The sequence below is a fragment of the Pelodiscus sinensis genome, chromosome 5, assembly GCF_049634645.1.
Source record: "Pelodiscus sinensis isolate JC-2024 chromosome 5, ASM4963464v1, whole genome shotgun sequence".
Lineage (NCBI taxonomy): Eukaryota > Metazoa > Chordata > Testudines > Trionychidae > Pelodiscus > Pelodiscus sinensis.
This window is the reverse complement of record NC_134715.1, coordinates 35,842,515-35,857,613: the sequence shown is the minus strand read 5'-3', so window position 1 is coordinate 35,857,613 and position 15,099 is coordinate 35,842,515. Positions and strand designations below refer to the sequence as shown.

The window sequence follows — 15,099 nt, the reverse complement described above, 5'->3', positions numbered from 1 at the left end:
CCAAGGCAAATTAGGTGATTACAAGAGTTTCTGAGAAAAACCCAAATATTATTGTTATCACATATGGTAAGCTTCATTGCAAAGTTGATGCAAAGTGCCACATACATCATGTGCCAACTTTGGGCTGGCCAGAATCTCACAAGGGAGTGTAGTGTCTGCTGCCTCCTGGCACCTTTGATGTTGCTTGTTCAAAGGTAGTGGGAAGAGGAAGTCCTTCCTCCATATCTCTGCACCCCTCGGGAACAGCCCAAAAGGCTTCACTGTTCTGGCATCCACGCCCCGGGAACAGTTCTGGCTAACAAACTATCATTCTTCCCAGTGACTACAGCTACACCCTGACCCCTACACACTTCATTCAGTACTCCCAAAGCAAACTAAGAGCACTATCTTGGCCTTTGACAGTCCTGTAACGTAAATGTGTGGAGCTCTGTAAGGAGTTTAATTCAGACCACAGTTAAACTTCTATGGAATTGTGCTCAGCTACCTCAAATCTGAATTTAGCCCCCACGTCACTTTTACATGTTTTATCTGTGTCTGGCAACATTTCCATTGCATATTCTATGCTGAGTTGGAAATTAGGGATATCCACATGTCGTCAACTATACCATTAACTGCTAAGCATAGGCTTATCGATTAATCTTGTCAACTACATGCATTCCTGTATCAGAGGAAGCAAGGGGGGGGAGCAGAAGCCAGTGATGAGCGAGAGCTGGCTTAAAAGTTGGTTCCCCCAAGCACCGGCTCTGCAGTGCCACCTTCCCCCTCCCCATGATGCTGTCTCTCTGAGAGGCAGCAGCACAAGGGGGTGGAGAGAGGAAGGGAGGGTGCTGTGAAGCAGCCTCTGTTGACCACAGGCCTGACCTCCCCACGGACAGAGGCTGCTCTGCCTCCCACAGAGAAGCCTTTGTCCACGACAAGCCTGGGCCTGCCACAGACAGAGGCTGGCCCCCAGCAGCAGCCCAGGCTTGCCGCAGACAAAGGCTGTTCTGTGGGAGGCAGAGCAGCCTCTGTCTGTGGGGAACTCGGCCCCCTTGTGGACAAGGGCTGATGCCGAACCAGCCTCTGTCTGCATCCAGCCCCGGCTGCTGCGGACAGAGGCTGCTTCACAGCAGCTTCCCCCTCCCCTTCCAAATAGGGTTGCCAGGTGTCCAGTTTTGAACCGGACAGCCCAGTATTTGAGCTTTCTGTTCGGGAAACAAATTGCGAAAATATAAATGAGAAACTATAAATGTCGGGTATTTTCTAAATAAGATGTAGTGTAGATTGTGATGTCATGTCAAGTGTGTCCGGTATTTTTGTTGAAACCATCTGGCAACCCTACTTCCACATTAGCCTCTGTCGATGGGGAGCTCGGGCCCCTGCAGATAGGAGCTGCTGCTACCCTGCACTGCTGCCTCTGATGCAGCAGCATGGGGCTGCAGGCAGCCCGTCTCTGCAGGGAGCTGGCTTTTAAACTGGCTCCCCTCACAGACCTGCTCCTACCTGGCACCTGATAGAGAGGCAGAAGCACAGAGTTGCAGAGGGATCCCTGGGAGTGGGGCTGGAGTGCACTGGCTGCTGGCCCCACCCTTGGGCACTATCATTAGTCGTGTAACTGATAAGAATTCATGTGGTTACACGACTATTCAATTACCCAATATCTAATAATCTTATTGGAAATATCACTGAATTTCCTTCACTAGCTTCATCCTCCATGAATCTGCAAAGATCAGGGCATTAGAACTGTTCCCTACCCCCAGTGAATTTACAATCTTGCTTTAAACAACCCAGCAAGATCTAAAATATTTCTCCTCAGATTTTTAGTGTAAAGCAGAAGAGAGAAAAACTGAACAGTAAACAACAACTAATAAGTTAAACTTTGAGCTCAAAGTCCACATGATTCTTCCCAGACAGTGAAACAGGAGAGGCAATTATGATCCATCTGATAATCGATATATTACAAACAATTTGAGAAGTTGCTAGGTTCCTGAGGGTGAGAGAAATGTCTGCTGCTTTGATGGAGGCAAAATACTGTATCATGATCAAATCAAAACAGGAGGAAACTACTACTTTCCATGACTTCCTGTAAGATATATGCCATGTTATCCCAAAGGAAAAAGCAGTGTAGGTAGCTCGGTGGCAGTTCTGTGAAGTTGTGGTTATTTGGGAAGCATTTCCAGTAATTGTTTGGAAGGGGTTGGAGGAATAAACTTGCAAGACATTCTCATGAGAGTCTAACATTTAAAACATGCTCTTCAATTGCAAGGAGTCAGATTCTGGCTCCCACTCTGGCCCCTTTTTATCACTTCAGAAACCTTGCACAAATAGCCAGCTAGAGATTCGCCCCCTGAGTGGAAAACCTCTTGCTGATGTAGATCACAGCTTCTTCCCCACCTCTGGTAGATGAGAACAGCCTTGAGATTACTTTTAATTGTGTCAGGAACCAAAATAAACCAATCACTGGACAGCCCCAGGATCAGGCAATGGCAGAAAAGTGGTGAAAATCTATCTTGGCCTCCCAGTTCTGCCAAACTCTGCTCCAATGCATCTGAGGATGGAATCCAGTAACACCAATGCTATTACTGAAATGGATTCAATACAGGCAGTCCCCGGGTTACGTACAAGATAGGGACTATAGTTTTGTTCTTAAGTTGAATTTGTATATAAGTCGGAACTGGCTCCAGATTCAGCCGCTGCTGCTGAAACTGACCAGGGGCTGACTACAGGAAGCTGGAGGCAGAATTGCTCTGCCCCCAGCTTCCTGGAATCAGCCATTGATCAGTTTCAACAGCGGCTGAATCTCGAGCCTGGGACAGAACAGCTGGGCTGCCAGGTAGGTCCCTGCAGGACCAACCCGGCAGCACCCCAGCTGCTCTACCCCAGGGTCCACAACAAAAGCCTGGTCTGCTGGGGATGGGGGGGATGCACTAGCTGCGCCCTCCCCCCAGCAGACCAGGGACACGGGGAGCAAAGCCACAGGCAAAGCCCTCAGAGGTGCGGGACCCCGCCGCCGCTGCGGCTTTGCTCCCGGTGCCTCTGGTCTGCTGGGGACCATCTCCAGCAGACCAGGGACACCGGGAGCAAAGCTGCAGCAGTGGCGGAGTCCCGCGCCTCTGAGGCTTTGCCAGAGCAAAGCCTCAGAGGCGCGGGACCCCTCCGCCTCCCTGGCTTTGCTCCAGGTGTCCCTGGTCTGCTGGAGACGGTCCCCAGCAGACCAGGGGCACCCGGAGCAGCTTTTCTCTCCCTGGAGGTCGAGGTGGCGGGACCACTGCGCTCTGGGCAGTCCCGCTGCCTGCGAGCTCTGGGGCGAGAAAGCCCCGTTCGTAAGTGCGGATCTGGCGTAAGTTGGATCAGCGTAAGTCGGAGACTGCCTGTACTGTGGAACAGCTCTGTTTATGATTTTAAAAGACAGAAACACACAAATAACAACATAATCTCTAAGGGTATGTCTACACTACCCCGCTAGTTCGAACTAGCGGGGTAATGTATGCATACCGCACTTGCTAATGAAGCCCGGGATTTGAATTTCCCGGGCTTCATTAGCATAAGCGGGGAGCCGCCATTTTTAAATCCCCGCTGCTTCGAACCCCGTGTAGCGCGGCTACACGGGGCTCGAACTAGGTAGTTCGGACTAGGGTGCCTATTCCGAACTACCGGTACTCCTCGTGAAACGAGGTGTACCGGTAGTTCGGAATAGGCACCCTAGTCCGAACTACCTAGTTCGAGCCCCGTGTAGCCGCGCTACACGGGGTTCGAAGCAGCGGGGATTTAAAAATGGCGGCTCCCCGCTTATGCTAATGAAGCCCGGGAAATTCAAATCCCGGGCTTCATTAGCAAGTGCGGTATGCATACATTACCCTCCTAGTTCGAACTAGGAGGGTAGTGTAGACATACCCTAAACTAGTCTCTTCTCTCTCCTAGCATTGGTATTCTGTTTCTTTCTTTTGTCTATGTTTGGGTACGAAACACATATAATAAAGGTTTTCAACAGTAGATAACTACTTTCATGTTTTCTGGTATATTATACAGGTTGTAACTTCCTGGTTTGGCACCCGTGGGGCCTGACTGGTCCCGAACAAGAGAATTTGCTGGACCATGGGAGGTCAATGCAGTGGGAGCGGGATCACTTTCCCCTGGCCCTGCAGGAGTTCTGCTTTTCCCTAGGCAGCTCCACTGCCGCTCAGGACTCTGTTTTCCCCACAGTGCTGGTGAAAGGGAGCTCTACTTTCCCCCACGCATGGATTAGCTACTGCTCGGGTCTTCACTCACCCGCCAGGACTCCACTCTCCCCGCAGTGGCCGGGGACGCCACAGTCTTCTGGAGCTCCATTCTCCCCTTGGTGGCTTCACTGCCACCTGGGGCTCTGTGCTCCCACTGGTGGCCAAGGGCTCCTCTTCATCCCAAGCGGCTCTGCCGCCTCGTGGGGGCTCCGCTACTGCCCGGTGGCTCCACACTTTTCCCAGCTGCCCTGCTGCTGCCTAGCGGGTCTGCACTCAACCAAGCAGCTCTGCTACCACTTGAGGGGTTCTCTGCTCCTCTTAACATTTCTCTGCTCCCCTCCCCATCCATCATGCCACTATGGCCCAGCCATGCTCCTGATCTCCACCAGGACAGGAAGCTATGCCCTCCACCCCCACCCCCCAGGCACCAAGGGGCTCTATGTTCCTCCTGATGGCTCCGCTGCCCCTGGGGCTCCATCTTGCTCCCCTAGTTTGGCAATGCTCCTGGCCCCAGCCCAAATTCTTATCCCCATGAATGCTCTCACGAGGGTCACCCAACGATGCCGGATCAGAGAATTCCGGATTACAGCGTTTCAACCTATACTGAATATTTTGCCCATCTCAAAATGAATTTTTAAGTGTTTATCTATTTCTAGGTGCATCTCCTTTACACATTTGAAACTGGGTTGGAAATAAAAACTTCATCATACACATTAAAATACTTGTTAGGTTAGTAGAATAAAACTCTTTCACTTAACACAAACTCCTTGCAGAATTCAAGGAATGTGGGTATATGTCCAAGCAACTTGACTAATGCACCAAAACTTAACACACACAAAAAAGTTAAGAGAATCAATTTAATATGACTTAATTCTGCTCTAACATTTTTCAGTTGTGTGGCTGCAGTAAGATTGCAGCCTTTATTTCCATAGTCTTAAATTTGACTCCTTATAACTTTAAAAGAAGGAATTATTTTAGTGAATTGTGTGCTCCTGAAAGACGCTAGCTCAAAGGTGGGGAACCCTAAGGCCCAGGAGCCAGATGTGGCCCCCAGCTTCCCTGGATCTGGCCCCCAAAGCTCAAGGCTCCCCCTATTTCCCCAGCATCAGGGAACCCGAGCTGAAACTTCTGCCCCCTCCCTTCCGCCCCCCCCACTGCTCCACCACTGGGCTGGAGCACACAAAATCTACTAGCCTGACCCCGCCCCCCCCCCTCCAGGCTCTGGTGTGTGAAGTGAATGTGGGCAGTGTCTTTCTGCTTCTCAGTTGGAGGCCACATCAATGAGGGTTTGGTTGGTTGGTTTTTTTGCTTCTCGCTTGTGTGTGGTTCCCAGCTGATTTTTCTGTGGGTCTTCAGCCCCCAACCCGAAAAAGGTGCCCCACCCCTGCGCTAGATGATCAGCCTTAGACACTGCAGATATGTCATTATTCCCATTCTGTCCCACCAATATTAATTATTCTTTTTTTGCATAGTTGTAGGTCTTAGGAGACTCAGTCCTGGACCAGTTTCCTATTGTGCTATGCCTCACTCCTGATCTGAAGAAACCAAGGGAAAGAGAAAATAGCTCAGTCTGCAGGTCCATTCAAGGGTTGGTTTCCTTGCTGACACTAAAACACTTCCTGTGTATGTTCTAAATTTTCAAAGTGGCTAGCAGTCTTTATGTGTCTGAATTATTGGGTGCCAACCTGAAACATAGCAAAAAGCTTGGTTTTCAGAAGCCAGGGAGTGTATGTGCTCTAAACTAAATCCATACATTCATGAAAGACTCCTAAACTTTCTTCTGATTGTCTTCAGTTCCATTAAAGTGGATTTTTCTCTACCTGCAGCTGACACTGAGGGGAGAGAGGGATAAAATGAGGACTAAGGATGTGAACGGTTAACCTTACTGGGTGATGCTTACCGGTTACACTTAACCAGTAGACTGGCCGATGGGCGAGGGCCACTCCAGCCCAGTTGAGCTGGAGCAGTTCCTCACCAGTTTCCTGGCCTGGCCAGAGTAGCCTGCTGCACTGCAGGCAGGAGGTGCTCCAGTGCAGCCAGAGCAGGCCACTCCAGCTCAGCCAGCTCCTCCTAATTTTCCCTGTGTAAGCTGTTAACCAGTTAAACATAACATTTAACTGGTTAACTGATTAGATGGTATTTTACATCCCTAATAAGGACCTAATGCCTAAGGGTACATCTAGATAACAGGGCAAAAGTTGAATTAAGCTACACAACTGCAGCTATGTCAATTGCATAGATTAAGTCGAAATAGCTTATTTCAGCTTTTGGTGCAGTCTACAGAACAGGAAGTCCAAGTTAGAATACTCTTCCTCCGACTTCCCTTACTCCACGGAAAATGAGAGTTACAGGAGTTGGAGTAAGAAGTCTTCCAGCTTGACATCATTTCGACATTAGATTGAAATATCTGCTTGCTATGTAGACGCAGACTATGTTATTCCGAAACAACCCTCCTGTGACACAGCCTCAGAGTGCTGCTAAGAAAGTGGATTTTATTTCTTGGTGTCTGTCAAATGATTTTGGCCATGGTGACTAAGGTCAATAATCCTGTCACATGACGACTACTGTTACGGTAGAAAAACTGCCATCTTTTGACTCTTCTGAGCACTTTTATTTGTGCAGTGGGGACACCAATGATGGAACCATTGTGGCTACCAATCAATAAAGAGCATTAAATGGTGGAGTGCAGGTGTTTGACGATAACTGTCTGTGTGATAGCAAAGCAAAGTATCAGCTGTGTGTGCCCCAGTAGCTGCATCTCTATACCAGCCTTTCCAGTGCAACTCAAAGCAGATCCTGAATATCATATTAAATTCTAAAACCAGAATCACAGTGATAAGCCATACAACCCATATATTCCAGGTACAAACTGACAGTCATCAGCAGCCTTTCAAGGCTAAAAGAAGGTAGGAAGAAATTCCCAGTTTAAATATAAGGTTTTAAAAAGAAAAGCCTATTGGTGTATTTGTCAAATTGCACCCTCATCCAAACTTGCCAGAAACTAGTTTTGAGAATGTAACAGAAACAAATAAGAACTTAATTTTTGGGCTCCACATTGGGATCCGGAAAGTTTTAAGAGAATTAATTTAATATGACTTAATTCTGCTCTAACATTTTTCAGTTGTATGGATGTAGTAAGATTGCAGCCTTTATTTTCACAGTTTTAAATATGACTCCTTGTAGCTTTTTTAAAAAATGAACTATTTTAGTGAATCATGTGCTCCTGAAAGACACTAGATCAGGGATGGGGAACCTAAGGCCCAGTGGCCAGATGCGATAAGATCATAGTTGGCACACAGATGTGAAACTATCATCTTTCTTTTAATCTGTTTAATGCTAGTTATACCCTAAAGCTGATTCCATTGCATGGGATTCCCATTGTAAGTTACATAAATAAATGGAACACTATCACACATATAAACACAAACACAAACACACATACAAAAATCGGCATAAATAGTCTTGGTTGGATTTTCAGTTAAATCTTTTAGACAGATGAGAGAAGGGAAGCCAAGGAAACTAAACCTCTTTTCCTCCTCCACTGATGCTGCGGACTTGGGGCAGACAGGGAACCAGCTCCCCCACCCAAGTTAGAGCAGCCATTCGGTTGCTCTGACTAGCAGCACTGGAAGACTCCCTCAGAGTTCTACCACTCATGACTGTCAGGATACATTTTGTTCCAACTGTCTTCCCTCATGCCCCCAACATGCCTCCTCCTTGCTCTGGAACACCCTCCATGTGACTAGGGAGAGTGTTAGTGGCATAAAGTGGGCTACGTTGGCTTTTTTACCAGCTGAGCAGCATTCCCCTGTTCTGCATGATTAAAGCAGTTTTAAGTCTGTAATGCACCAGTGGAGCAATGCAAAGTAAGCTTATCTAAGTTTGAGGATATGGCTCTGTGTGAAGAACAATTCACTAATGGAGAATGATTTTAGCAGCAGGTCTTTTTGTGCCAAAATCAGAGAATAGCACTGTTTAAATTTTGATAAATGACTGCATGTTGTACTGCATGTAGATGGAAGCAGAATTTAATTTTGGCAGTGATGTTGACATGTACAGGTCACTTCAGTACAAGGATTTTAGATGGCAATTTTCAGCAATGGGAACAAACTCTGCAGGAACTGCACATAGAACTATGTTTGATGACGGTGTACAGCTGCTGTGCTACAGGTCAGGTGGCAATCATAGGTTTTGAGAAGCGGATTTGCAGAAAGTGAGATCACTGGATGCCTTTGCTGTAGCTAAAGCAAAAGACTAAAATATGTAGAAGAATGTGTTTATTCCCTTTTATGAGGAAATATGTAAGAATGTCTTATTATTTCAAATAAGAATGAACAAACAATAAACACAGACTCTCTTTATGAATAACATAGCATATGAATAAATCAGTCTCTAAACTATATACTTTCTTATTTGTTATTACTGCCAACGATGAGTTATCACATTCTCTAATTTACATGTCAAACAGGCAAAATCATATTCTTTTCTTGTAATTGTCTCCCTGCTTTATGTTATTTGCAAAGCTTATCAAGCAAAAATTCAGTACCTCTCAAAGCAGTTGTACACCCTACTATGACTCCAGAAATAAAACATTCGCATTTATTGTTTGTACTGGAAAAGCATTCTGGCTATTATACTGAATGTGACAGTTATTGCCTCCCCCATTTAGTACATTTGGAGACAATAGTGTTACATTTATGAATAGTTTATGTATAATTGTGTTTTACTTTATGGAGTAAGATTACCATAGTTCCCCTAGAAGCTAAAACAGTATGGGGTGCTTACCTCAGAAACTGTAAACAACTCTAGAGATGTTTCACTCAATGGGCGTTTGCATAGACTGGTTCAGGAGGCATTTCCCAGACACTAAGAAACAAAGAAAAAGTTTTTGGCATAAAAACATAAACTTGAACTGACTCATAACTTTCTTTCTGTTTGAGCAAACAAATAGGCCCTTCTGTCCACGCAGAAATCCTCATTCAGCCATTGAGGAAGGGCTGGAAAGACTTTAGCCTACTAGGACTCCAAAAAGACTTATGGGTGGGTGACTTCTGGTGTGTTAATGTGTGTGTTAAATCTGCTTATTTTTTATTCTGTTTTCTCAAAAAACGCCTTCCTTAAGCACGCATGTGCTGCTTAGAAACAGCTTCAAGATAACTTGTAAATGCTGAAAACACAGACTTCATAGACCTGGGAGGAAAGGCACTGACCATTAGGCAAGCTGGTTTGCTAAGAATATCAGTATAAGACAGGGAACTGTGCAGTCTTTATACCCCTGGCCAGAAGGAAGTGGGACATGGGTCCCTGGCCTGAGTCAGACAACCACTGGAGTCCTGAGACCTGATTGGAGTGGACCTCCTGGAGTGGACTGTGAAGGAAGAATATGGGTTCAGTTACCCTGAAACTGTGACACTGAACACACAAATGTCCTGCTGTTTCACAAGTAGTTTTTAAACTTGAATAGGGTTTATTTATTCATAGATCATTACCCAGAATCCGTTTGAAGCTCACAGCAATTACATATTAATGCTGTCACCTGAGCCCTGGGAACAAACTGAAAAGCCTCCATGTGAGCCGAGATACAGAACACTTTCCCATATGCTTTGCAGGCCAGAGTTTAGGAAGGCTTTTTCCACCTTTAGCTTTCACAGCTTTGTTGTATTTGGGTTTTATACCCACTTGTCACCTTAAAAATGAAAACAGTATGCCCAGGATAGTACAAATAGTATATTCATATAAATATACTGTGACAATTTGTACTTGTTGTGGGAAAGGGTATTCTAATCTTTGTTTGACAGCATAATTCTCAGCCACTAATGTCTTACTGAGTGAATGCAGGAAATAATATCCTGTACTAGCTGCATTGTCTCTTATCTATGGGCTAAATCTTGGCTTTGTGACAAGCCGGAACCAGAATCTGCCTGCTGGATTTCCCCTTGCATTGTGTATAAGATAATGCAATGAACAGCTCTCCTACCTGGTGCAGGTAAGCCGATCATTCCAATTTATACTCCATTGCTCCTATGTGGCTGTGCTCGCTGAGCCATGCTTTACTACAATGGGAACGCATTCTCAACTAGGACCTGTGTGGGGTGCTACTATAATATAAATGTTTATTACTACTGGTGCAACTTCTACTAGTCATCATCTGAGATGTGGGAGAGCATGTGTTTCAACCTATATACACAAGACCCTAAGACACCTTTACATTTAGGGTGCATCTATATTGCACCGTAACTCGAAATAAGATACGCAATTTGAGCTACCTATTCTGAAATGTTACCCTATGATTGTGAAGACCTGAGACTTCAGAGGGAAATTTTTCCTAGATTCTAAGATCATCAGACTTTATGAAGAAGAATTTTAAAAAATAATTATTTAGATAATAGGAAGAAAACTGAATGAATTATATAGAGAAGATAAAAGAATATCAGTATTTTCATGTATTTTTCTGTTTGTTTTGTGAAATAATCCAAAATATTTAAACAACTTGACTATAAGCGAATGCTCATATTTCTTATCAAATGACAGACTGGAAACATATGTGTAGACATCATAATAACATATGAATTTTCATGGACCAGACCCAGCCTCAAGCTAGTCCAGTGTCCTGTCTCTGGCAGTAGCCAGTGCCAGATGCTTTCACAGCAAATGTTAAGTAACTCTCATTATACAGTTGTTAGATAATCTGAACCCACATTAGGTCTCAACCTAATCTAATATTCAGAGATTAATTTAAATTTAGAAACATTAGATTTCTTCCGAAATGTATTAGTGTTAGTGTTAACTGTGACAACTCTGGATATACTTGTAACCCTAAAACTATCTAATTCCTTTATGAAACACATTAAATTCTTGGCCTCAATGATTTGGCCATGAGTTCCACAGTTTAATTGTGAGTTGTGTAAACAGTATTTCCTTTTAAATTTTCTAACATTTAATTGAACCCTTTTTCTTGTGTTATGAGACAGGCAGAATAGCAGTTCCTGACCTATCTTTTCCATACTGTTCATTATTTTATATTTTTCGTGTCCACACATGGTAACATTTTTTTAATGTCAATACCACAGGACGGGATGCAGAGATAAATGTCATGACACCTTAAATGACTGCTTCTTGGAGCAGCTCATTCTGGAACCCACAAGGAAAGAGGCAATTCTTGATTTAGCTCTAAGTGGAGTGCAGGATCTGGTCCAAGAGGTAAATATAACTGGAATGCTTGGAAATAGTGACCATAATGTAATAAAATTTAACATCCTTGTGGTGGGAAAAGCATTTCAGCAGCCCAACACTGTGGCATTTAATTTAAAAAAGGGGAATTACACAAAAACGAGGAGGTTAGTTAAACAGAAATTAAAAGATACAGTGACAAAAGTAAAAGCCCTGCAAGCTTCATGGAAACTCTTCAAAGATATCATAGTAGAGGCACAACTTTAATGTATACCCCAAATTTAAAAACGCAGTAAGAAAACCAAAAAAGTGCCACCATGGCTTAACAATCAAGTAAAAGAAGCAGTGAGAGATAAAAAGGCATCATTTTAAAAGTGGAAGTCAAATCCTAGTGAGGAAAATAGAAAGGAGCATAAACTCTGTTAAATTAAGTATAAAAATATAATAAGAAAAGCCAAAAAAGAGTTTGAAGAACAGCTAGCCAAAAAATCAAAAAGTAATTGCAAAATATTTTTAAGTATAAGAGAAGTGGGAAGCCTGCTAAACACCCAATGAGGCCCTTGAATGATCGAGATGCTAAAGGAGCACTCAAAGATGATGAAGTCATTGCGAAGAAACTTAATGAATTCTTTGCTCTGGTCTTCATGGCTGAGGATGTTAGGGAGACACCCAAACTGAGCCATTCTTTTTAGGTGACAAATCTGATGAATTGCCCCAGAGAGGTGTTATTAGAGGAGGTTTTGGAACAAATTGCTAAACTTAACAGTAACAAGTCACTGGAACCAGAGGGAATTCACTCAAGAATTCTGAAAGAACTCAAATGGGAAATTGCGGAAGTATTAACTATGGTTTGTAACTATCCTGTAAATCAGCTTCCGTACCTATTGACTGGAAGATAGCTAACATGATGCCAATATTTAAAAAGAGCTCTAGAGGTGATCCTGGCAATTACAGACCAGTAAATCTAACATCAGTACCAGGCAAATTACAGTAGACTTCCAATAATCCGGCACCTTTGGGACCTAGGTGGTGCTGGATTATAGGATATGCCTGAGTATTGGGAGGTACTCTGGCAGGGGGCTTTGACGGGTCTACCAGGACCTGCACTGCATCCAGAGGTGGGCGGGGAATGGCACGGTGAGGGGCGAACCCTCTGCCATTTTGCAGGAAGGTGGGGGAAGCCCTGCGCCGCCGCCGAGAGTTTCCGGGAGGGGAGTGGGCTTCTCACCCCCCAGAGTGCAGTACTGTAGTTATTGCCGAGCAGGGGTGTGGGACCAACCCGGCAGCACCCCAGCTGCTCTGCTCTGCAGCTTCCCCAAGTCCGCTGCTCGTCAGTTTTAGCAGCAGTGGACTTGGGGAAGCGGCACACGGAGCAGAGCAGCTAAGGTGCTGCCGTGTTGGTCCCACAGTGCCGTCCCTCACCCCCCTGCTCGGCGCCTGGTAGCACCCCAGCTGTGCTGCTCCGCCGCTTCCCCAAGTCCGCCGCTCGTCAGTTTCAGCAGCCGAGGACTTGGGGAAGCGGCACACGGAGCAGAGCAGCTGGGGTGCTACCGGGCACAAAGCAGGGGGGTGAGGGACAGCGCTGCGGCACCAACCTGGCAGCACCCCAGCTGCTCTGCTCTGCGCCGCTTCCCCAAGTCCGCCACTGCTGAAACTGACGAGCAGCGGACTTGGGGAAGTGGCAGAGCAGAGCAGCTGGGGTACTACCGGGTTGGTCCCACAGCCCCTCACCCCCCTGCTCGGCGATAACTACAGTACTGCAGTCTGGGGGTGGGGAGCCCGCTCCCCTCCTGGAAACTCTTGGCAGCGGCGCAGGGCTTCCCCCACCTTCCTGCAAAACGGCGGAGGGTTCGCCCCTCGCCATGCCGTTCCCCGCCCACCCCCAACCCCCTGGCCAGTCACAGTGCAGGTACGGCAGGGGTATAATCCCCTTCCCTTCTTCTCCCATTCCCTTTTCCAGCCGGGAGCGCCCATGGGGCTCACAGCAGATCCAATTGTCCGGCTGGCTGGAGCACTTCCGGGTTCCAGTTGGTGCCAGACTATCGGGAGTGTCAGACCACTGTATGCCGGACAATTGGAGGTTTACTGTAGTTGAAACTATAGTAAAGAACAGAATTGTCAGAAACATAGATGAACATAATTTGTGGGGAAAAGTTAACATGGTTTCTGTAAAGGGAAATCATGCCTTACTAATCTACTAGAGTTCTTTGAGTGGGTCAACAAACATTTCGACAAGGGGATCCAGGGGATATAGTATACTTAGATTTCCAGAAAGCCTTTGACAAGGTCCCTCATCAAAGGCTCTTAAGTAAAGTAAATTGTAATGGAATAAGAGGGAAGGTCCTTTCATCAACTGATAACTGATTGAAAGACAGGAAACAAAGGGTAGAAATAAATGGTATATTTTCTGAGTGGAGAGAGGTAACTAGTAGTGTACCCCAAGGGTCTGTCCTGTCTTATTCAACATATTTATAAATGATCTGGAGAAAGGGGTAAGTAGTGAGGTGGCAAAATTTGCAGATGATACAAAACTGCTCAAGATAGTTACGACCAAAGCAGACTGTGAAGAGCTTCAAAAAGATCTCACCAGACTAATTTCCCTCCTACTTATGTGCTGTAATTTATGCTCCTATTTATTCACTTTGCTACGGTCAGATTTCCAAATTTTGATGGATTTTTATTTAGGTTGAACAACCTCTTGAATCTTCCCATTTAGCCATATTGGTTTACTCTTGACCTTCCTACTTCCCTTTCTCTGCAGCTGTAAACCTGCCTTCTGAGGCAATTATGAAACAAATTAGGAAAGTTCATGTTGTTTCCTTTTCTGTTTGCACCACTTTATTATAATTACAGACGAAATTCATGAATCGTACACGGAGCCCAGACATTTGGATTTTCTGAGAATTGCCTGAGAATTACAGAGAATCTGTTCCCTCAGGCTGCATAGTTGTAAAGCCGGTTTATGAGCTGGGCCAGTTACCATTACTTCCAGTCCATACTCCCAAGCTCTGCATCAACCTATTTGGGACTGCAGTGGCGTGCACTTAAACAGCACACAAGAACTTGCTGAAGTGTTCCTGGGTATTGCTCTCTCTGCAGTCTTCCAGGCACCATCATAAGTTTATGAGCTGCTGAAAATACCTTATTGGCCTTATGCAATGAGATAATTTCCACCCTAAATGATATCTCTCAAACCGACTTGATTAGAAAATAGGCCACTCCTTTTAATCTCCTCTTTTCCCCTTTTCATAAAACCTGACTCTTTATGGGAGATGTTGCCATAAGAAATGCTAAAACTGGAAACAAACAAGTAGGTATGTTAATAATTGCACTTCATCTACAGTCTCTCATACCTGAGTTTTTGTCACAAATGTAAAGCCCCTAAATCTTAAATTTATCAGTCTAGCCTTCAATATCATGATGGCTCTCCAGAGAGAGAATCTAAGGGTATGTCTAGACTGCAGCACTATTTTGGGATACTGGAAGACTGCGGGTGCACCATTCCGGCATTCCTGTAACAGGGTTAAGGGATTGTCGCAATTGTGCCTTATTTTGAAATTTGGCACTGTGCAGACAGCTCCAAATTTCCAAATAAGCTCTTTCGACCTAGACTCAGAATAAGCTATGCAATTTGCGTAGCACAAATTGCGTAGCTTATTCTGACAGAAGGGAGCTGTCTAGGCGCACCCTAAGATTAGAGAGCTGTATGAATCTTACTGAGGTCAGGCAT

The 15,099-nt window shown here is 45.2% G+C and overlaps 1 long non-coding RNA gene across 2 annotated transcripts in view; it reads right to left on the bottom strand.

The window, feature by feature from the left end:
• The window catches only part of LOC102457035 (uncharacterized), a 194,956-nt gene that overhangs the window by 177,778 nt on the left and 2,079 nt on the right, over positions 1-15,099 (bottom strand). For both annotated transcript variants that reach the window (XR_012904098.1, XR_012904097.1), the window contains exon 2: positions 8,985-9,065. This is a non-coding gene — a long non-coding RNA (uncharacterized LOC102457035). The remainder of the gene's footprint in view (positions 1-8,984; positions 9,066-15,099) is intronic.